Source organism: Rhinoderma darwinii, chromosome 4 (assembly GCF_050947455.1).
Source record: "Rhinoderma darwinii isolate aRhiDar2 chromosome 4, aRhiDar2.hap1, whole genome shotgun sequence".
NCBI classification, from domain to species: domain Eukaryota; kingdom Metazoa; phylum Chordata; class Amphibia; order Anura; family Rhinodermatidae; genus Rhinoderma; species Rhinoderma darwinii.
The window spans coordinates 265,810,461-265,832,641 of record NC_134690.1 but is presented as its reverse complement, the minus strand read 5'-3'; the positions used below and the strand labels follow the sequence as shown (position 1 = coordinate 265,832,641).

Below are 22,181 nucleotides of genomic sequence, written 5' to 3'. Positions count from 1 at the left end.
TGCAGCTGTCACTTGGACTGAATTGTCATCCCGGGAGGTCAGACTGGAGGAAGACGCCGGGAGTTATCGGTAAGTCAGAACTTTGTTTTTTTTTCTACAGGTTCATGTATATTGTGATCGGAAGTCACTGTCCATGGTGCTGAAACAGTTTAACTCTTTCAGCACCATGGACAGTGACTATCTCCTGACGTAGCGTACCGATTATTTTTTTGCCGGGTTCGGCCAAAACGAGTTCGGCCGAACCCGGTGAAGTTCGGTTCGCTTGTCCGCCTTCGCTCATCGCAAAGACACTCCGTTTGGATGTTCGGAAACAGAAAAGCACGTGGTGCTTTTCTGTTTACATTCATCCTTTTGACAGCTGGTGCGCTGTTTCAGTCGGTTCGCAGGGAAGTGCTTCCGTGCAACCTGCGTGGTTTTCACGCACCCATTGACTTCAATGGGTGCGTGATGCGCGAAATACGCAGAGTTATTGAACCTGTCGCGCTTTTTGCGCAGCAGACAAACGCTGCGCAAACAGCACGGACTGTCTGTACTGCCCCATAGACTTGTATTGGTCCATGCGTGCCGCGTGAAAACCACGCGGCCCGCACGGACCGAATACACGCTCGTGTGAATCCCCCCTTATGTACGATGCTAGGAGTCCCTGCCTCGCTGCAGGACAACTGTCACGTACTGAAAACATGATTACAGTACGGGACAGTTGTCCTGCAGCGAGGCAGGGACTCCTAGCGTCGTACATAACTATGATGCTAGGAGCCTGGCTCCCTGCACTGAGTTCGGTCCGGAACTTGCGGCCGAAATACGTCCGTATATTACGGACGTAATTAGTGTGTGTGCACATACTCTTATTTCTTCCTAGGGAGACATAGCACACGACGAGTTGTCGAGGAGTTTTGTACTCCGCTTATAGTGGTAGTGTATTGTTATGTTTTTCTGGTCACTTTCTCTTTCCTTTGTTTCTTTCTTTTCCCCTCCCTGTCTTCCTCTTCCCCGTGTCTAACATTACGATAGTTTCCCTGAATGCACAGAGCCTGAACATGCCTGAGAAGAGATCACCCATTTTCCATCTCCTCTTGAAGAAAAAAGCACAGGTGGCCTTCTTTCAGGAAACCCACTTTCGGGCTGACTGTATGCCGAAACTCAGATTCCCATTATCCAGATGGTTATCATAGCATGTCCCCAGACTCTAAGACAAACGGCATCTCCATCCTGATTTAACGCTCTATCCCTTGGGAGCATGTGGAGACTCGCAGTGATGGAGCAGGAAGGTATCTCTTCGTGAAAGGTAGGCTGGCCAACACACTGACCACAAAGGCTTTATTTTATCTCCCTAACTCTGGTCAGGTTGCCTTTTTAGAAAGGGTCCTAGCGGAGTTGGGTGACTTTCTGGAAGGTACTCTAGTATTGGGAGTTGACGTGAAAGTGCCCCTAGACCCCACCTTAGACTCCTCACGAGGACACTCGGCCTTATCTAGTACTGCCCATTGTCGTATACGTCTTTTATTACATGAACATCAATTGATCGATTGGTGGAGTATCCTGCAACAGTTGACGAAAGACTACATATTCTTCTCGGGCCCACATAACTCATACTCCAGGATAGACTATTTCTTTCTCCGCCATACACACCTATCATGCCTCTCGTTGGCTACCATAGATATTACTTTTTCTGATCACGCTCTTCTTACACTTAATCTCTCCTTCCCTACTGTCCATCCTCGTTCCTGGCAATGGCGTTTGAAAGAATCGCTTTTACAGGACTCTGCCGTATTAACAGATATACACAGGGACCTACAGGACTATTTCTCCATGAATGTCTCCCCGGATGTTGAACCACTTTGCATTTGGGAGGCACATAAGTGTGTAGTTCGCGGTTCCTTCATAAGAATCGGTTCTAAATTAAAAAAGGAACAAGCGGCACACTTGTTGGATCTCTTATTCCGAATACATACGCTAGAGCAGTCCCACAAGGCCTCCCTGGACCGGGATGTAGGCGGGGAAACCCTTTGTCCCCCTTAATATTAATTTTATGCCTGGAGCCCTTCTTGTGTCATGTGCGCTCCAACCAAGATATAACGGGCGTTCCTCTAGGGGAGAGGTCCCACAAAGTGTTAGCATAGGCGCATGATTTGCTATTTTTTCTTACTTCACCCAGGATTTCCTTGCCTAATCTGATGGTGGAGCTGAATAGATACTCGATACTGTCCAATTTCAAAATTAATTACCAAAAGCCAGAGGCTCTCAATATCTCTCTGTCACAGTCTCTTGCGCAGGATTTGAGTCATTCTCCTTTAAATGGGAAAGGAACGCTCTCAAATTTTTGGGTATCCTACTTACCAGTGATCTCTCTCACCTTTATGCGGTGAACTACCCCCCACTTCAACGCATAAAGAGTGACCTGGAATCCTGGACGACAGGCACCTTTACCTAGTTTGGTCGGTGCTCAATCTTTAAAATGAACGTAGTACCGAGGATTTTGTACCACTTCCAAGCGCTGCCTGTCCACATTCTTCGTCCCTTCTTCCAAACACTGTTGTCAATACTACACAGATTTATCTGGGTGGGGAAACCAGCTCATATTACCTGTTCTATGCTTTTTTCGTGCTAAATGTGAGAGTGGTGTTGGCCTTCCGGATTTTGTCTCATACCATCAGGCCTCACATTTATCACAAATCCTGGACTGGTGTAGACATTCTATCTACGCCTTTTTATTTGGTAAGTTGGGAAAGGGACTTAGATCTAACTTGTACTGCTGAACATAAGGATCGTTTGTTTACGATGACACATAAATCTTCCATGGCTGGTAGATTCCAGGAAGCTGGTTTTAAGATCTTCTGCTGGTATAGAGTACCTTCCGGATTGCACACATTGATGCCTGCAGTCTCCCTGCTGTGTTGGAGATGTGGAAGACATGTGGGCACAATTTTACACACCTTTTGGGAATGCCCGAAGTTGACTGACTGTCAGAAGTGTGGCATATTTCCTCAAAATTTACGGACTTCCCCCTCCCATGTTCACCAGCCTTCTTCCTGCTCCATCTGTGTGACATTCTGTTATCTATGTACAGGCGTTCTGTGGTTTGCCATCTGGTGAATGCAGCTAAAGCGTGCATTCCTGCGCCGTAGAGACAATCTCATCCTCCGTCGATTGCCATGTGGTTCGGCAAAATTCAGGAGATCATGAGAATGGAGGATCTTACTGCATCTATGAGAGGGACCCATGCTAAATTCATCAAGACCTGGTACCATTGAATTCGATTTCAGTCTTCATCGGAATTTAGGACCATTGTTGGCTTCTTAACGTCAATTCCTCTGGTCTTGTTTTCTATGATGGTCTCCTGCCCCCTCCTCTCCTTCCTCACCCTCCTATCTTCCTTTCTTCTTGTCCTGTCTTTCTTCTAGGGTCCCGTAAATGTCTGCCGGTACCGGTGTCCACCGGGATACTTTTCTTGTGCATTTTTTCAGTGGTTCGACGCGTTTTTTTTCACTTGTTGCATTGATGCTTTATGTTGGCCTGCATGTGTGTGCTTCCTCACATATGCACTTTATTATCTTCTGCTCAATGTTCAAAAGGAAAATAAAAGAATTTATAAAAAAAAGGGAACTCCCCTCTTTAATCTAGTCATCGGAAACCCGGTGACATGATCAAAGATCAGGGAATCCCTCTGCAATCAGCCCTGGGGACCAAGAAAGGACAATTTACCTGCTGTTAGGGCAGCACATAGTGTGCCCCAACAGCAGCCTGTGTCAAAGTGACACAGTATAATGTATTAGCATACAAGAGTATGCTAATACATTAGAAGTAAAAAAATTAAGTTAGAAGTAAAGTTATCCCTTAATGGGATTTAAAAAAAATATGTATTAAAATTAAAAAATCTCAAAAATAAGGTGACAATTTTGCATAAGATATATATTATTCATCTTATATTACATAAAAACAAAACACCTACACATATCAGGTATCTACATGACCGTAATAACCTGAAGAATTACTTTAACTGGTTATTTAGCGTGAATCGTGAATGGGATGAAAAATAAAACAAGAAAAATGATGCCAAGTATCGATTTTTCCTATATTCACTACCCCCAAACTGCGAAAAAACAACACTATTTCTCCCGCATAAAACGAGGCCTCATATAGCAACATCAATGAAAAATTTTAAAAAGTTATGGCTGCTGAAAGGCAGAGAGGCAAAAACTGAAAAAATTAGCTGGTCATTAAGGCCTTTTTAGGCCTTGTATTGTTGATCAGCACAGTCACGATAAAACAAAAAAGTACTTGTATATACAGTGGATATTCACACTATGTGCGGAACTAGGGCTCTACCATTAGACTAAGGCATGCAGTAAGTGAAAAAGTACAGCCGTTAAAAGGGTTATCTAAATTCTGAAAAATAAAAACAGCAGCAAATGTTATATAATAATTTTTTTTCATAAATATACCTATTTTTACTGTTATGCATGTCATTACAATGATGCAATTTAAAGGGCTCTTCAGACTTCAGAAAAAGCAAAACAGAAAATATAATAAAAAAATAAATTAAAAAAAACATACCTCACCTCTCCAATTCCCTGCCCTGATTACTGCTGCAGCCAAACAGTGGCCCAGTTATCACATGCTGTACTACTGGCATCAGGTCTCCCATGTCTGAGCCAGTTTTCGATCACAGGAGGGTTGGAGAGGTGGGGATTTTCTATTTTGTTATTTTATAACATTTTCTGCTGTTATTTACTTTTTTCAGAAGTCTAAAAGACCCTTTAAAAGGAGTTGTCCACTACCGGACAAATGATGAGCTGTCCGGTGGATAGGTCATCAGTTGTCCGGCAGTGGACAACCCGTTTAAATTGCATCATTGTAATAATAAGAGAGAACATGCATAACAAAAAATAGAGGTATATTTATTATTACATGTGCAATACAAACTTTACATCACTAAAAACACATACAGCTTATATTAGCCCCTTAAAAGGGTACCTAACTTTTCAGAATAATCTATCATGTGTGTGTACATGAAGAATAACACTATTTCTGGCATTTATATACTTGTATTTTGCATTTTTAGTCGTTTTCCCCGCTTCTATTGGCAGCATGTCTGTGTCTCTCTCTCTTCCTGCTTCCCCCTTCCCTCTCAATAGATTTGTATATGCAGGCAGTGAAGAGACAAACTTCCACCTTCTGCAGTCCATCAATTCAGCTCTGTAAGGCCCCATGCACATAACCGTGATTACGTAATTAAGAGAACGGACGGCCGGATAGCCTTCCGCATTTGCGGAGGGTAAAATAAAAAAATTGAATGTCATTTTTTACAGAAGGTTTCTACGGCATGGACACCTTCCCGTAAATATACGGCCAAAGAAACACACGGTGACAGAACTGTGCCGACAGCTGATCGCGCAGTCAGCGGCCAGGGGACCAATCAAAGTGGTCCCAGCCTGGCGATGGCTGTGATTAGTCAGTCACTGACGACAGACCAATGACAGCTGTCAATGTAGCAAAGGCAGGAGTAAAAGCCGGTACACGGCTCTGATCTCCTCACTTCTGTCAGAGGTTGTAAGGAGAACAGAGCTGTGTCAGCCTGTCCTCCAGTGAAGTTAGAGATTTAACCCCTTCATATCTGCCCCAGTGATCCCTCCCCACCCATCCATATACCCCCTCCTGTCATTTTGTGTCACACAAATCAAATAATTTGATTATATATAGAGTTTTAGGTAGCGCTAGGTTTTGGGAGTTAGGTAGCGCTAGGTTTTGGGAGTTAGGTAGCGCTAGGTTTTGGGAGTTAGGTAGCGCTAGGTTTTGGGAGTTAGGTAGCGCTAGGTTTTGGGAGTTAGGTAGCGCTAGGTTTTGGGAGTTAGGTAGCGCTAGGTTTTGGGAGTTAGGTAGCGCTAGGTTTTGGGAGTTAGGTAGCGCTAGGTTTTGGGAGTTAGGTAGCGCTAGGTTTTGGGAGTTAGGTAGCGGGTGGCGTAGGGCGTTCGGTGGCGTAGGGCGTTCGGTGGCGTAGGGCGTTCGGTGGCGTAGGGCGTTCGGTGGCGTAGGGCGTTCGGTGGCGTAGGGCGTTCGGTGGCGTAGGGCGTTCGGTGGCGTAGGGCGTTCGGTGGCGTAGGGCGTTCGGTGGCGTAGGGCGTTCGGTGGCGTAGGGCGTTCGGTGGCGTAGGGCGTTCGGTGGCGTAGGGCGTTCGGTGGCGTAGGGCGTTCGGTGGCGTAGGGCGTTCGGTGGCGTAGGGCGTTCGGTGGCGTAGGGCGTTCGGTGGCGTAGGGCGTTCGGTGGCGTAGGGCGTTCGGTGGCGTAGGGCGTTCGGTGGCGTAGGGCGTTCGGTGGCGTAGGGCGTTCGGTGGCGTAGGGCGTTCGGTGGCGTAGGGCGTTCGGTGGCGTAGGGCGTTCGGTGGCGTAGGGCGTTCGGTGGCGTAGGGCGTTCGGTGGCGTAGGGCGTTCGGTGGCGTAGGGCGTTCGGTGGCGTAGGGCGTTCGGTGGCGTTGGGCGTTCGGTAGCGTTAGGCGTAGGGTGTTAGGTAACGTTGGGGTTGGGCGTTAATTTGCGTTAGCTAGGTGTAGGGCTATAGGTAGCTTTAGGGTTTGGGCGTTAATTTGCGTTAGCTAGGTATAGGGCTTTAGGTAGTGCTAGTAAGGGTTACGTTATTACGGTTTCATATGTTAAAAAATAAATATATATATATATATATATAAAAATACGTTAATATAGTTAAAAGTTAGTGTCAGTTATATAGACTATACATAGATATATATACAATGTCTTAGCGGTTTTATACAGCTGAAGAAGCCTTTGCGATAAGGTGTTCAGACAGACAGCGCAAGTGAGGCTGATGAGCAATTTTTAATTCTGTCATCCAGTGACAGCGATGAACGAGAAGCAAGACAGGGCCGGCGGAGCGAAAGTGACTAGCCACAGCCACATATAATCCCCAGATTACTGATTTTACTTCTGCATCAGGGATCAATATAGATACCACCGGATATAGTGCAGCATATTTTTTTAAGTTCTTCTTTTCAGAAGACTTAATTAACGTAATGGTTATACAAACCAATTTGTATGCCCAACAATATATGGCAAGTAACCCCACGTCTTTTTATGCCAGATCCAACATCTGGTATCCAGTCGACCAGGCAGAAATGCTAACATTTTGGGGCCTTCTGTTAAATATGGGCATTGTAAAAAAGCCCACTATAAAGGTCATATTGGTCGACTGATATCCTGTACGATACTCCCATGTATCGTGCAGCGATGAAACGCAAACGTTTTGAGGCCATAATGCGTTTCATTCACTACGTGGACAATTCCCAATGTCCACCAGAAAGTTACCACAGCTATGATCAGCTATATAAAATAAGGCCTCTTATTAGCCATTTTAATTTAAAATTTGCAGAGGCATGCCCCCCCATGCTCAATATAAGTGGACGAATCGTCTGGGGCCTAATTTACGCACTACTAGACAAGGGGTGCCACTTGTATATTGACAATTTTTATACTAGTTTTCCCCTGATTAAAATTTTATTTAAAAAAATTAAAAAAAACGGTGGCTTGCGGCACAATTAGATGCAACACAAAAGGCGTTCCAAAGGCGCTGGTGAACCTAAAATTAAAGGCCAATGAAAGTCAGAGTCTTTGTCATGAGGACATAATTATCGTTAAATACAGGGATAACAAAAGATGTCCTCATGATCACCTCTATCCATGCTGATGAAAGGAGCCCCGTTTCTGTACGAGGGACGAATGCCACCATTACTAAACCGCTCTGCATACAGCAGCACAATAAACATATAGGAGGGGTGGACCTTGCCGACCAAATGCTGCAGCCCTATAGCGCCGTTAGAAAGTCCAGGGACTGGTACAAAAAATTGGCCATCCATCTTGTGCAAATGGCACTGTATAATTCATTTACTATATACAGGAAAGTAGGAAACCAGGGATCTTACCTGAACTACCAGGAAAAGGTCGTACATTTTTTTATTTTTGGAGACCAGGGTGCGGAGACCACGGCTAGAACCTCAAGCGAGGCCAGCAGAGTAATTCCGGGACAGCATTTTCCATCCCAAGTGCCCCCAAATGCTAATAAGAGACGTCCCCAAAAGAGATGCCGGGTGTGTTTCAAAAATGAACAAGAAGAGACACAAGCTACCAGTGTGATACTTGCCTCTGTATGCACGAATGTGTTCGCATACACCATTCGTCACTAATTATTAATTTTTTTATGTTGTTTTTACTCATTTTGTCCCGCCAGACATTTGCATTACTTTATTTTCTAATTCATTTTCTACTTAATTTATTTTCACCCCATATCTCATTACCATATTGGCCACTTATAATTTGGATTTCAGCAAAAGTCTAATCAAAATTAAAATTCTCATTATACCCCTAGATGAATATCTTGACGGTTGTTGTTTTATCAATTACTTGAATTATTTTTCTTTTGCCCTAGTCAGTCAAAAGACTCGGCAGACATGAAATGGTGCCAGTAAATTATTCAAGCTAGAATGATGCCATGAACTCCTGTTACAGAGGCGTAGCTAGGTTCTCCTGCACCCGGGGCAAAGATTCAGATTGGCACCCCCCCGCCCAATTTATTTACGACATCTCCTTCCCCCTTGCCATGTTTTCTTTTCCTACCAATCAATGAGGTGTAATTTTTTTTCACAATTTTTTTTAATGTAACTCAAGTATAAAAGCCTTTCTACATTTTACAAGCGATGTAATTCTATAATGTAATTAACATAAAAATAAATAAGAAAATAAATTAAAGAGGCCACACACAGCCCCCCTTCTAGATAGTGCCACACACAGTCCGCTGCCCCTTTGTAAATAGCGCCACACTCTTCCCCCCCCCCTTGTAAATAGTGCCACATTCCCCCCCTTTTAAATAACGCCACACTGTGAACAGACCGGTGAGCGGTAGCCTACCGCTACCACTCTCCGCTCTGCCTGGTGTGACTTACCGGAGAAGCCAAGGAGGTCATTTGGCGCAGGCAGCGACGGAGTTCCTTCTGACTAAGGTTGGTGACAGCCGCGATCAGATGCTCTTCGCCCCCCCCCCCTTCCCTACCACCGGGTTGCGCCCGGGGCACATGCACCGCCTGCCCCCCCTAGCTACGCCCCTGCCTGTTGTGTATCGAAACAACAGATTACGGCCTCATTGGTGTTTTTTTTTTAGCAAAGAAGTAATGTGGGGTGCATTTCCTCAGCTTACTTTGCTTTCTACAAAAAAACAATTCATGTAAGTGACACATTTGTGAAAAAAAAAGCAAATTCTAATTTTTCACACTTGCTTTGCATAAATTCAGGGCAGGGTCTAAATGCTCACTACACCCCTAAATACCTTAAGGGGTCTAGGTTTCTAAATGGGGTCATTTATGGGGAGTTTCTATCGTTCTGGCAGCTCATAACCTAATATTTTCAAGCAAAATATGTGTCTTGAAAGCCACTGGGTGCTCCCTTACTTCCTTTTGGGCCCTGTCGTGTGTCCAGGCAGCGTATGGGGGTATTTTTAAAGAGAGGAGAAACAGGGCGATAGATTTTGGGGTGTGTTTCTTCATTTTCATGTTCGTTTTACAAAGAAATCTGTCCTCAAATTGACACATTTGTGGAAAAAGTGAATTTTTTTTTTTCCACCTTCTTTGCATTACATTCAGCAAAAAACGTCAAAATGCTCACTACACCCCTACATACATACCTTAAGGGGTCTAGTTTTCTAAATGGGGTAATTTATGGGGAGTTTCTATCGTTCCGGCAGCTCAAAGCCTCTCCAAATGTACAGTGGGGCCTAAAACATTTTCAAGCAAAATATGTGTCTTGAAAGCCACTGGGTGCTCCCTTCCTTTTGGGCCCTGTCTTGTGTCCAGGCAGCGCATTAGGCCCACAATGGGGGTATTTTTGAAGACAGGAGAAACAGGGTGATAGATTTAGTGGTGTATTTCTTCATTTTCATGTTCGCTTTACAAAGAAATCTGTCCTCAAAATGACACATTTGTGAAAAAAGTGACATTTAATTTTTTTTCATCTGCTTTGCATGAATTCTTACAAAAAACTGTGGGATCAAAATACTTACAACACCCCTTAATGAATACCTTAGGGGTGTAGTTTTCAAAATGTGGTGATTTATGAGGGTTTTTAACATTATGACACCTTTGAGCCTGCAAAAACTTGGCTTAGTGCAAGAAAACGAAATGTACTACAAAATTTATAAAATCATTAATAAATTTGTAAGTCTCCTAAATTGCTCAAAAATCTATTTTTTTTAAAGTTCTGCCAAAATAGAGTAAAGAGATATATATATATATCCATATTTTTAAATTTACAGTATGTATGTATATATGTGACATATTGCAGTTCAAAATAGGGAAAAAAATTTAAATTTTGTATTTTTTAAATTAGTTTATGCAAATCGTATCTGTCTACTTTTACCACCTAAATAAAGTCTAACATGTGACGAAAAAACAATGTCAGAATTAGGGATGTCACGACACCAGAATTTGGACACCGATACCGATACTTCATTTAGTATTGCGATTTCGATGCCAATTTCGATACTTTTGCCAACAGTAATAAAAAAAAAATTCTTCCATTTTCTGATGTGAGGCGCGACATGTGATGAATTTTGAACGCTCCTCACATTAATAGTAATTAATCCCATCATGTTTCTCAGTCATAATGGGTTAATGTGCGAGGTACATGATGGGGTTAATTACTATTAATGTGAGGAACATGGAGGTTAAATTCATCGCACCTCGCGCCTCACATTAATAAGTGATAGAAAGCAGTGTTTATTTCCTTTTTTTACAGCGCACACATCATAAATGATGCAAAAATTTGTTGTGCGCGCCATTACTGAATGTGTGAATATTTTATGTATTGAGAATTATTTTAATGTTTATTGTAAAAAAGGTGAATGTGTATTTTTTTTTGAATTTTAACAATACTTTATTTTTAAACTTCAATGTACTGACATATATCCGATATATGCCAGCACATTAACCTGTGGACGGATAATACACAGGCAGTTGTTAGGACATACTTGGGTATGTCCTAACAACAAGAAATATGGTAAGACAGCCCTGGGGTCCGTCAATAGACCCTGGGCTGTCTGCCCATATATGGTATGGCTCTCGATCACGTCACAGGAATTCCCTGTGACGCGATCCAGGGGCATCCCCCCTTCTCACTTTCCCCTGAATGCTGCAGTCAGCTGTGATCGCAGCATTCAGGGGAATAACGGCGGAGATGAGAGGTTTCTCTGATCTCCGCCGTTATAGAGCGGGGCTGCGGCTGTGTAATACAGTCATTGCCCCACTCCTGACAGGAAGTGCGCGCGCGGTCAGCATGAGGAGGTGCGGCCGGCGCTGCACTAATGAGCGGCAGTTCAGGCACTGAGGACAGAACATGGGGGTGTTTTGTAGCGCGCCCGCCATGTTCTGTCTTCAGTGTCGCTGCTCATTAGTGCAGCGCTGGCCGCATTGCATCATCCTGACCCCGCGCACATGTCATGACTCAGGAGCGGGGCTGTGGCTGAATTACACAGCCGCAGCCGCGCTCCCATACATTCATTACTATACTGAGCTGTGCGGCTGCGCAGCTCAGTATCGAAATACAGGAAATAGCGGTATCGAACCGTTTAGGGATGCACAGTATCGAAACAGTATCGAAGTTTCGATGCACCGTGCATCCCTAGTCAGAATTACTTATATCATATGCAAAACTATTACAGAGTTATTCTGCGACAAAATCAGACATACCAGATTTGAAAAATCTGGCCTTGTCATTAAGGTGCAAACAGGCTGGGTCCTTAAGGGGTTAATCTATTTTTAGAATTTGCGGTCTTCCAAATTAATATTCATTGAAAAATAAAATGTACATTTCTTTAAATTCCATACAGGGCTTCAGATGGCTAACAAAATTGTTGCAAACGCGCCTAGAATTTTGAAAATCGTTTTATGAATTTACACAAGTAACCAGAGAGGAAAGTCCTCTGCTGAGAAACAAGTTTACCACATAACACCGTGGTCAATCTCTACAAGCTCAGGCCACCAAAGTTCCCAAAAATACATTAAACACAAAGAGAAGAAAACATAACATATTTTTTTCTTTTTATGGCAGATTAGTTGATGCCTTAAATTTTTTAAGTTACCTCCCTCAGGATCAATAGTGGTAAAACAAGGTTCTATAGTTTACCCATATCCCTTCCCTTTCGCCCATTTCCTGGTGCAACTTGACTGACTGTCGTATTTTTTAAACTGTGCTAAATACGTAACAATGTAACTATTATTGGCAGCCACAATTCTATTTCTGATTGTTCGGGAAAGGCTTGTGTGCCCAAGCAATATCTTCGCCATAGTATGAAGTAGTAGATCAACAGGTTTAATATTTGAAATACATTATTTTAATGCACTTTACCACTAAGGCCTCATGCACACGACCGTAGCCGTGTGCACGGCCGTGATTTTCGTGTCGGCCGGCTGCAGACTGTCAGCCGCGGGCCGCCCGCAAATCGTAGGACATGCACATGGCCGCCGTCATTGTTTTCAATGAGCCCGGACCGCAGAAGACGGCCGTAATAGGAAATGCCCGTTCTTTCTGCGGTGCGGGTTCCCGGGCCGTGCAAAGACCGCAAAAACTACGGTCGTGTGAATGGCCCCATAGAAATGAATGGGGCCGCAATTCTCCCGTGGATTTTCGGGGGAATTGCGGCCGCAAAAACACGTTCATGTGAATGCGGCCTTAGTTGATTGATTTTAAAGCTTACCTCCAGTTATTCACCTAACAACCTCTTAGGAGCATGTAAAGTCCAGTTTTTTGTCTTGTAGGCTGCACACTCCATTCATTTTCATATGAGGCAAAGTAAGAGGCAACTTGAATTCCTGCAGTCCTTTACTTCATCCCTGCTGACAGAGAAAAGGAACTTTAAAATCTTACCCAAACAGAGAATTACAAGTGGTTTGTGTTTCTGTAGAGAACTTGCGTACTGTCCTGTGATTACATCAGCATTGGCACGGTTTTAAGCAGGCAGACTCTGCTGTGTAAGAGGGGTGTGACAAGAAGAGTGTAAGGGTCCTTTTACTTGGGGCCAATGATCGGACAAACGAGCGTTAATACACATGCTCATTCACAATCATGGTCCTGTGTAAAAAAGGCAACAATCGTTCGTTAGCTGATTGTATCGTTTATGCAGGATAACGTCCGATGACAAACATACGGCGCCGAACAAGATACGAGACAGTGTTCCAGCCATGACTGTTCCCTTGTCACAGCAAGTCAAAGAATAAAGAAGCCACAGGATACAGGATCCCTCTCCATATGGGAGAAAAAGGGAAAGGGCTTAATCTCCCCTGAGGAATCGCGTTGGGAGAGACATAACAAACCGCAGAGGAGTGATCCCGTGGAAATCCCTTCATCCAAAATCAGAAGATACTTCTAAATGGAAACGGGTAGGGGGGTAAGTAGCACCCAAGAAAAAAAGCTCCATGCATATATGTACCACGTGCTGGGAACTAAATGAATATCTATAACATATGCGTTACATGGAGGGGACTAAATGAATATTGAAACATTCACTCTGTTTTTCTGCTCTACCGATGTGGCGTACCACTCACAAGAACAACTTTTGTCAGGGGGAATTAAAGAACTGATAAATTATAAATCATAATGAAAGTGGCATGAAAAAAGTGAACACTGCAATTGATACAAAATCAACACAACTGAAAGGTGTTATTGATGCGATGCTAAACCATTTGTTGTATGTATTTGCTTTTAAACTATTTTTACACAGTAAAAGTTATGTTTTAAGAAACACTCCAGGCTTATTCCAGTGATTATCTAGTTTAACCCCTTCAGGACTGAGCCTGTTTTGGCCTTGTGGACGCAGGCGATTTTTTCAAATCTGACGTGTCACTTTATGTGGTAATAACTCCGGATTGCTTTTACCTATCCAAGCGATTCTGAGATTGTTTTCTCGTGACATATTGTACTTTACGTCTGTAAAAAAATTTGGTCGATAAATTTAATATTTATTTGTGAAAAACACCAAAATTTATAGAAAATGTGCAAAAAATAGCATTTTTCTAAATTTGAATGCATCTGCTTGCAAAACAGATAGTAATACCACACACAATAGTTACTAGTTAACATATCCCATATGTCTACTTTATGTTGGCATCATTTTTTGAACATCCTTTTATTTTTATAGGACGTTACAAGGCTTAGAACTTTAGCAGCAATTTCTCATATTTTCAAGAAATTTCCAAAACCTATTTTTTCAGGGGCCAGTTCAGTTCTGAAGTTGCTTTGAGGGCCTTATATATTAGAAACTCCCCATAATTCACCCCATTTTAAATACTTCACCCCTCAAAGTATTCAAAACAGCATTCAGGAAGTTTCTTAACCCTTTAGACATTTCACAGGAACTAAAGCAAAGTAGAGGGGAAATTTACAAATGTAATTTTTTTTGCAGAAATTCATTTGTAATAGAAAAAAATCTGTAACACAGAAGGTTTTACCAGAGAAACGCAACTCAATATTTATTGCCCAGATTCTGCAGTTTTTAGAATTATCCCACATGTGGCCCTAGTGTCCCAATGGACTGAAACACCGGCCTCAGAAGCAAAGGAGCACCTAGTGGATTTTGAGGCCTCCTTTTTATTACAATATATTTTAGGCTCCATGTCTGGTTTGAAGAGGTCTTGTGGTGCCTAAACAGTGGAAACCCCCAAAAAGTGACCCCATTTTGGAAACTAGACCCCTCAAGGAATTTATCTAATTTTATAGTGAGCATTTTAATCCCACAGGTGTTTTGCTGAATTTATTGGCGTTAGTCTGTGAAAATGAAAATCTACATTTCTTCTGAAGAAACATAGACATTTTTTAATTTTTGCAAGGAATAAAGGAGAAAAAACACCCCAACATTTGTAAAGAAATTTCTCCTGATTAAGGTAATACCCCATATGTGGTCATAAACTTATATTTGAACACAAGAAAGCCCTCAGAAGGGAAGGAGCGCCATTTGGGTTTTGGAGCTCAAATTATGCTATAATGGTTTTCGGTGCCATGTCCCATTTGCAACGCCCTCGAGGGACCAAAACAGCAGAAACACCCCAAAAGTGACCCCATTCACTATCAGAATCCAAGAGAGCAAATGCCTCTTAAGTGGTATATAACTTGCGTGCTATTTTTTACGTTTTTTTTTTTAAACTTATTTTTTGTAACAGTTTTAATAAAAGTAACAAAGAAAAAGTCCACTAATCCATTGATCAATAAATTTATGAACAACCCTAAGGCCCTGTTCACACAGAGTTTTTTTACAAGTTTCTCGGCGCGGAAACCGCTCCGCAAAACTCGTCAAAAACCGCCCGAAAATGTCTCCCATTGATTTCAATGGGAGTTGGATGAGCTTTTTTACCGTGAGCAAAAAAAACACATTGCGGTAAAAAGAAGCGACATGACCTATCTTGAGGCGGTTTCCGCCTCCAAAACCCCATTTCAATCAGTCAGAGGGGTAAAAAAAAAAAACACCTCGACGAGTGTTTTGACGAGTTTTTGGCAAACCACTGTGCAAAAAACGTCCGGAGCAGTTTTTTCAGGAGGAATTTTCCTCCTGCAAAAAATTCAGTGTGAACACAGCCTGAGGGTATGTGCACACACACTAATTACGTCCGTAATTGACGGACGTATTTCGGCCGCAAGTACCGGACCGAACACAGTGCAGGGAGCCGGGCTCCTAGCATCATACTTATGTACGACGCTAGGAGTCCCTGCCTCGCTGCAGGACAACTGTCCCGTACTGAAAACATGATTACAGTACGGGACAGTAGTTCCACGGAGAGGCAGGGACTCCTAGCATCTTACATAAGTATGATGCTAGGAGCCCGGCTCCCTGCACTGAGTTCGGTCCGGTACTTGCGGCCGAAATACGTCCGTCAATTACGGACGTATTTAGTGTGTGTGCACATACCCTAACAATGAATCAATGTATTTAGAATTTACAGACGTGTAAAATATATGAAGAGATTTATATAAGTATATGTGTGTATACGTATATATTACATGTACGTATATATCTATATGATGATATAGATATATAACATCCCTAATTATTAATTTTTAGTATTAACAAATTTCAAATATATGTCTATATATAATATATATTACGTGTGTGTCTGTGTGTGTGTATATATATATATATATATATATAATATAGACGTGTATGTGTGTGTGTGTGTATATATATATATATATATATATACACACACACACACACACACACACACACACAAACAGTATAAAAATATATATCTATATAATTTTATAGATGTAAATATATAGAGAGAGACAGATATATATATATATATATCTCTCTGTCTCTCTCTATATATATATATATATATATATATATATATATATATATATATATATAAAATCATATAGATATATATATAGTTATATAATGTGTGTGTGTGTGTGTATATATATATATATATATATATATATATATATACACACACACATTATAAGACCTAATTGATTATTAATTAACTAATTAATTGTCCTAGTCTGAGTACTATCTACCTAAACTATGCCTACACTAAACTATGTGGAGGTGTTATTTGTGTGTGTTTTTCACAGTCATTGTGTCTTTTATAGGAGACACACAGCAGCTGCTCGGCCCAGCTTCTTCTCTCTCACTGTCTCAGAACGATCTGACAGGGAGGGAGGAGAAAGAGTGTAACAAACAGCACGAAAGTTTGTTGCTGCAACAAACTTTGCTGCTGCTGCAACAAACTTTGCTGTGAACACCATAATAGCTTTATCATGGTGATCACGTCATCAGGACCAACACCAATCCGGTCCTGATGTCTTCTCTCAGCACTTAGGCTGCTAGTAGCAGCGTGTGCTGAGAGATTCAGAGCACAAGGAGAGCGCTGTGCACTCTGTTCTGGCACCACGTGAATTAACGGGCTGCAGGAGAAAAGCCCAGCACGGCTGCCCGTTAATCTACGTGGGCTGGTCGTGAAGGGATTAAAGAGGCTCTGTCACCACATTATAAGTGCCCTGTCTCCTACATAAGGAGATCGGCGCTATAATGTAGGTGACAGTGATGCTTTTTATTTAAAAAAACGATTTTTACCACTTTATTAGCGATTTTAGATTTATGCTAAAGAGTTGCTTAATGCCCAATTGGGCGTATTTTTACTTTAGACCAAGTGGGCGTTGTACAGAGGAGTGTATGACGCTGACCAATCAGCGTCCTGCACTCCTCTCCATTCATTTAGGCAGCACATAGGGATCCTGTTAGATCCTTATGTGCTGTTTTATACTTACACATTAACAATACAGAAGTGTTTAGACAGTGAATAGACATTCCACGGAATGTCTATTCACAATCTCTGCACTTCGTTACTCTGTCTGTGGTAGTTACAGCAGAGTGCGCGTAATCTCGCGAGATTACGCGGTAAATGACAGGTTACAACGAGATCATGCTTCCTCTGCTGTAACTACCATAGCAACAGTAACGAAGTGCAGAGATTGTGAATAGACATTCCTTGGAATGTCTATTCACTGTCTAAACACTTCAGTATCGTTAATGTGTTAGTATAAGTGCATGATGCTGATTGGTCAGCGTCATACACTCCCCTGTACAACGCCCACTTGGTCTAAAGTAAAAATACGCCCAGTTGGGCATTAAGAAACTCATTAGCATAAATCTAAAAACGCTAATAAAGTGGTGAAAATAGATAGTTTATTTAAATAAAAAGCACTGCTGTCATCTACATTATAGCACCCATCTCCTTATGTAGGAGATAGGGAACTTATAATGTGGTGACAGCCTCTTTATCCTGTGGAGGACGACTGTTATCTAACCCCATAGTGATGGTGGATCACTAATTTTGGTTTGTATCGTGTATACAGCAAGAACGATTATAGTTGTGGGTATACAGGGAGATGTGCTTCCAACATGATAGAAATGTATGGGGAAGAGCGGTCGTAGTAACGATCACTCGGCCCCATACATTATGGATCATTGCTCCTTTTAAACTGCGCAAACGAGCCACCTTTTTGATTGGCGGTAGTTTTCATGGCAGATATCGGGCCATATGAGACTACCTATAGTGTGTCAGATTGGACAATTATTTTCTGTATGGTCAGTGAGTGATCCCATGAAGAGCGTTTCTGGGCATTTTTGCAGCGAGTGTCTTGGTATGGTATCCACATCATTAGAAAGTTAATAAAATGAAAGATAAAATGTCGCAATGTGCAAACTGTCAGTAAAAAAAAAAATCTTTAGAAGTCCACATTCAGTGCTGCAGTACAGTTAAGAAATGATCCAAGTGTAGACATCAGAGGGGCGGTAAAGGTAATGGATGATTACAGGGTGCCTAGACAAAAGTAGTAGACTGTTTGGGCTTTCACAGGAAAATGTACATAAAGTCCAATGTTAAGATCAGGAATACTTCTGAGAAGAGTGTGGCCAGGAGATAGAAACTATGGAGCATCTTCTATACGAGTGTTCGATTACTAAGCACGTCTGGGAGACAGTATGATGAATAATAGCTACCCCACCTGAGTGAGCAGACATATGCACAGGTGATGTATGGCCAGCTCCCGCAGCTTAGAACGTACTTAGTAGAAGCACCCTGTATGTCATCAATGCAGTGTCTCTACTATTTATGGGGTGCAAGATTCTGCTTGGCAATGAATAGATAGGAATTATCTGCAAGTACGGTACAAGGGAACATCATGAACTCTCTAAAGAACGTGTATATTAAAGATAAAAGTGATAATCCTGCTAATATGTTCTGGAGAAACTTTCATATATCGCCTTTTGTTTAGTGATAATACAAGATTTGTTATCTATTCTTTTTCTTATTTATTGTAAAGCTGTTACTTGTCTGTAAATATTATGTTGCTGTATTTTTTAATTAGAAAAATTGCCAAGAGTGTGCGAGCAGGGGAGAAAGGAAGAAAATACTGTGGCAATAGCAATGTGAGCTAGCAAGCTAGTTAAGAACGTGAATTTAGCGACAATGTATTGGGACTTAGCCCAAAGAGCCATAACGGTGGCCAGCACGGTAAGTGAAAGACGAGGATGTAGGGTAAAAGAAAACGTCTGTGGACACATGGGAAAAGGATAGGTGAGCTATTAAAGAACAGAGTAAAAAGCGTGGAAAGGGAATTTTTAAATGGAGGCCAGGTAGCAGTAGAGAGTCATTACTCACAAGGTAAGGCCACGTTGAATTATTGAGCAAAGCATGTGGAAAAGGAGCAGGACTGCAGTACTTTCTGCTGGGTCGAAGAGGAAGATTGTGGACCCTAGGATTTTGCGGAGAGAAATAAAGCTGGTAAGTCGATGCCTCAGCAGCAAGTGGTAGCGCTTCCCCCAATAAGGCAGCTTAGGTGTGGTGGCAAAGCGCTAAGTTTTTCCTCCCCAAAAGCAGGCCCTCAGCGTAATGAGAGGGGAGATTCATTGCAGGGTCATGCTCTATTGTGGGAGAAGGACCACGTGGCCAGAGGACGCAGTCTCCCTTACTTCCGGTCATAGCAGCCGGAGCAATGGGAAATGTCACTGGTAGCATGTCGGCGGCACACGAGTGGGCCACGCTATGGGATGGGTAACCCCATGCATCAGCAACTCGAAGTTGCCTTTCAGAAAGGTCATAGAGGGAGCAGTCAGGAAACTGTTGTGGAGTAAGGTCCGGACCTGGTAGCTACAGGGATCTCTAGAGAGAAGCGAAAAAATGGTTCCTTTTGTGACTTTTGCAAAAAGTAACAACCCTCCAGTGAACCTAAGCAGGCTAAGCGAAGCAGGCTTAGGAAATACCCAGACAAAGAGAATCAGAGTTTTGTAAAACGGTTAAGGTTTTAGTTACCAATTGAGGGGGTTGTTCTGGATTAAAAAAAATATTAAAGTTGGCAGATGATTTGCCAGCAGTGTTGGAAAAAAAACCTCAATAAAGAGGTGAAGTTAGGCAGAATGGAAGGGAAGTCTAATGAACCCTCGGATGAGGGTATGGTTTTCTCCCCTTTGGGATTGTTGCCTAAAAGGTAGATAGAGAAAAATAGAATGATTCAGCATACCCACAAGGTAGGTCTGTAAATGATACAACAGGGAAGGAAGTCAATGAAGTCCATTAAGAATCATTTGAGTAGGCTGTGGAGTTGGCGAAGGAGTGTGGTACTAATGTCTTCGTTACCAGGTGGACATTGAATCAACTTTTAGATCATTACCTTTGCACCCTGACCGTTTAAATATACTGGCTGCTGGTTTAAGAGCAAGTTGTCCATTGATAAATGTCTTCCTGATGGCGTTCCAGTGGCTGAAACGGTGGAGCCAGGGTACCGAGTTGTTCGCCCTGGGCATTGAAATTGGAGGGACAATGTAGGTTGCTGGTGGAAAAGCAGTCAATTTTTTTGGGACGGAAGCTATAAAGGACAGTAAAACTAAAGAAAATGTGGTTGCTATTGGATTCGTTGAATTTTTTCGTAGGGTTAATCCTATGGTGAAGGCTTTTTCCAGGTGACTGCAGCTGAAGGAGGGGCATCCTAACAACAGGATCATAAAATGTACTCCAAAATGGTACTGATAGAAACTACAAGTTGTCCCGCCCAAAAAAAAGTCCTCATACAGTTGCATCGGTCATGGGGGGGATAAAAAAAAAAAAAAAAAAAGTGTGGCTCTTCAAATATGGAGACACAAAAACACAGTAGTAAAACGTAAGAAAACTATATCAATTTGGTATCCGTGTGGCGCTCTCTACAGGGGGGTCCCTTTTCCCAAACTTCAGGTTTCAGCAACGAAGTCGTGCTGGTGCACACTACGGATACCAGTCGGTCCCCAGACAAAGATGGAGAATGCTGGGAGGAAAGAGATTTCGCATGGTCTACAAGATTTCAGTAAAACTTCTTGGTAAAAGTCTTGCAGGCTTACCTATAGGTAGACATTTTTACATATGTATTTATCTTATTATAAAGGTTTAGTGCCCCTTTAAATCAGAGCAGTGTGATGCCCTAAATAGCATACTACCAACATTCTTGGAATGTCCAGGAAGACATCGAGAGAGGGCCCCCCCCCCCTTTTTCTAGGACTCCTAGTAGAGCGGGTAAATCTTCTGGGTGGTGCAACATACTCAACCTCCTCCCGTTTCTGTAGTGCTCTACACTCTCCCAGGTACTGCTGCAGGCTCTGTCCTGATGACAGTGAGTTTTTGCTAGTGGTCTGGGGTCTGTACACCGCGTTCCAAATTATTATGCAAAATTTAATTTTTCGCTGATTTTCCTAAATAGTCGATGCAAATGACAGTCAGTATAATCTTCAAGCCATCAACCGTTGGAGTATAATGCAAATTTTATTGAACAAATCTCCTAATAACAGATTTTTTTTTTAGAAGTAAAAAAACTCAAAATGCACGGTTTCAAATTATTATTCACAACAGAGATCAAAACCTTTTAAAGGTTGTAAAGAGAACTAAAATGGTAATTTGTTGAATTTGCAACATCAGGAGGTCATATTTACAGAAATCAAAAGCTCTTTCAATAAAAAAAAACTTAGCAAGCCAAGTTACATGTTAACATAGGACCCCTTCTGTGATATCACCTTCACAATTCTTGCATCCATTGAATTTGTGAGTATTTGGACAGTGTCTGCTTGAATATCTTTGCAGGATGTCAGAATAGCCTCCCAGAGCTTCTGCTTTGATGTGAACTCCCTCCCACCCTAATAGATATTTTGCTTGAGGATGCTCCAAAGGTTCTCAATAGGGTTGAGGTCAGGGGAACATGGGGACCACACCATGAGTTTCTCTCCTTTTATGCCCATAGCAGCCAATGACACAGACGTATTCTTTGCAGCATGAGATGGTGCATTGTCATGCATGAAGATAATTTTGCTACGGAAGGCACGGTTCTTCTTTTTGTACCACGGAAGAAAGTGGTCAGTCATAAACTCTACGTACTTTGCAGAGGTCATTTTCACACCGTCAGGGACCCTAAAGGGGCCTACCAGCTCTCTTCCCATGATTCCAGCCCAAAACATGACTCCGCCACCTCCTTGCTGACGTCGCAGCCTTGTTGGGACATGGTGGCCATTCACCAACCATCCACTACTTCATCCATCTGGACCATCCAGGGTTGCACGGCACTCAGAAGTAAACAACACGGTTTGAAAATGAGTCTTCATGTATTTCTGAGCCCA

The 22,181-nt window shown here is 42.3% G+C and overlaps 1 protein-coding gene across 4 annotated transcripts in view; it reads right to left on the bottom strand.

Annotated features, from left to right (window-relative positions):
• The window catches only part of LYST (lysosomal trafficking regulator), a 342,444-nt gene that overhangs the window by 294,908 nt on the left and 25,355 nt on the right, over positions 1-22,181 (bottom strand). For 3 of the 4 annotated variants that reach the window (XM_075862446.1, XM_075862448.1, XM_075862449.1), the window contains exon 2: positions 12,747-12,885. The gene's annotated coding sequence lies outside the window, so the exon portion shown is untranslated. The remainder of the gene's footprint in view (positions 1-12,746; positions 12,886-22,181) is intronic. The other variant, XM_075862447.1, reaches the window with a different exon arrangement.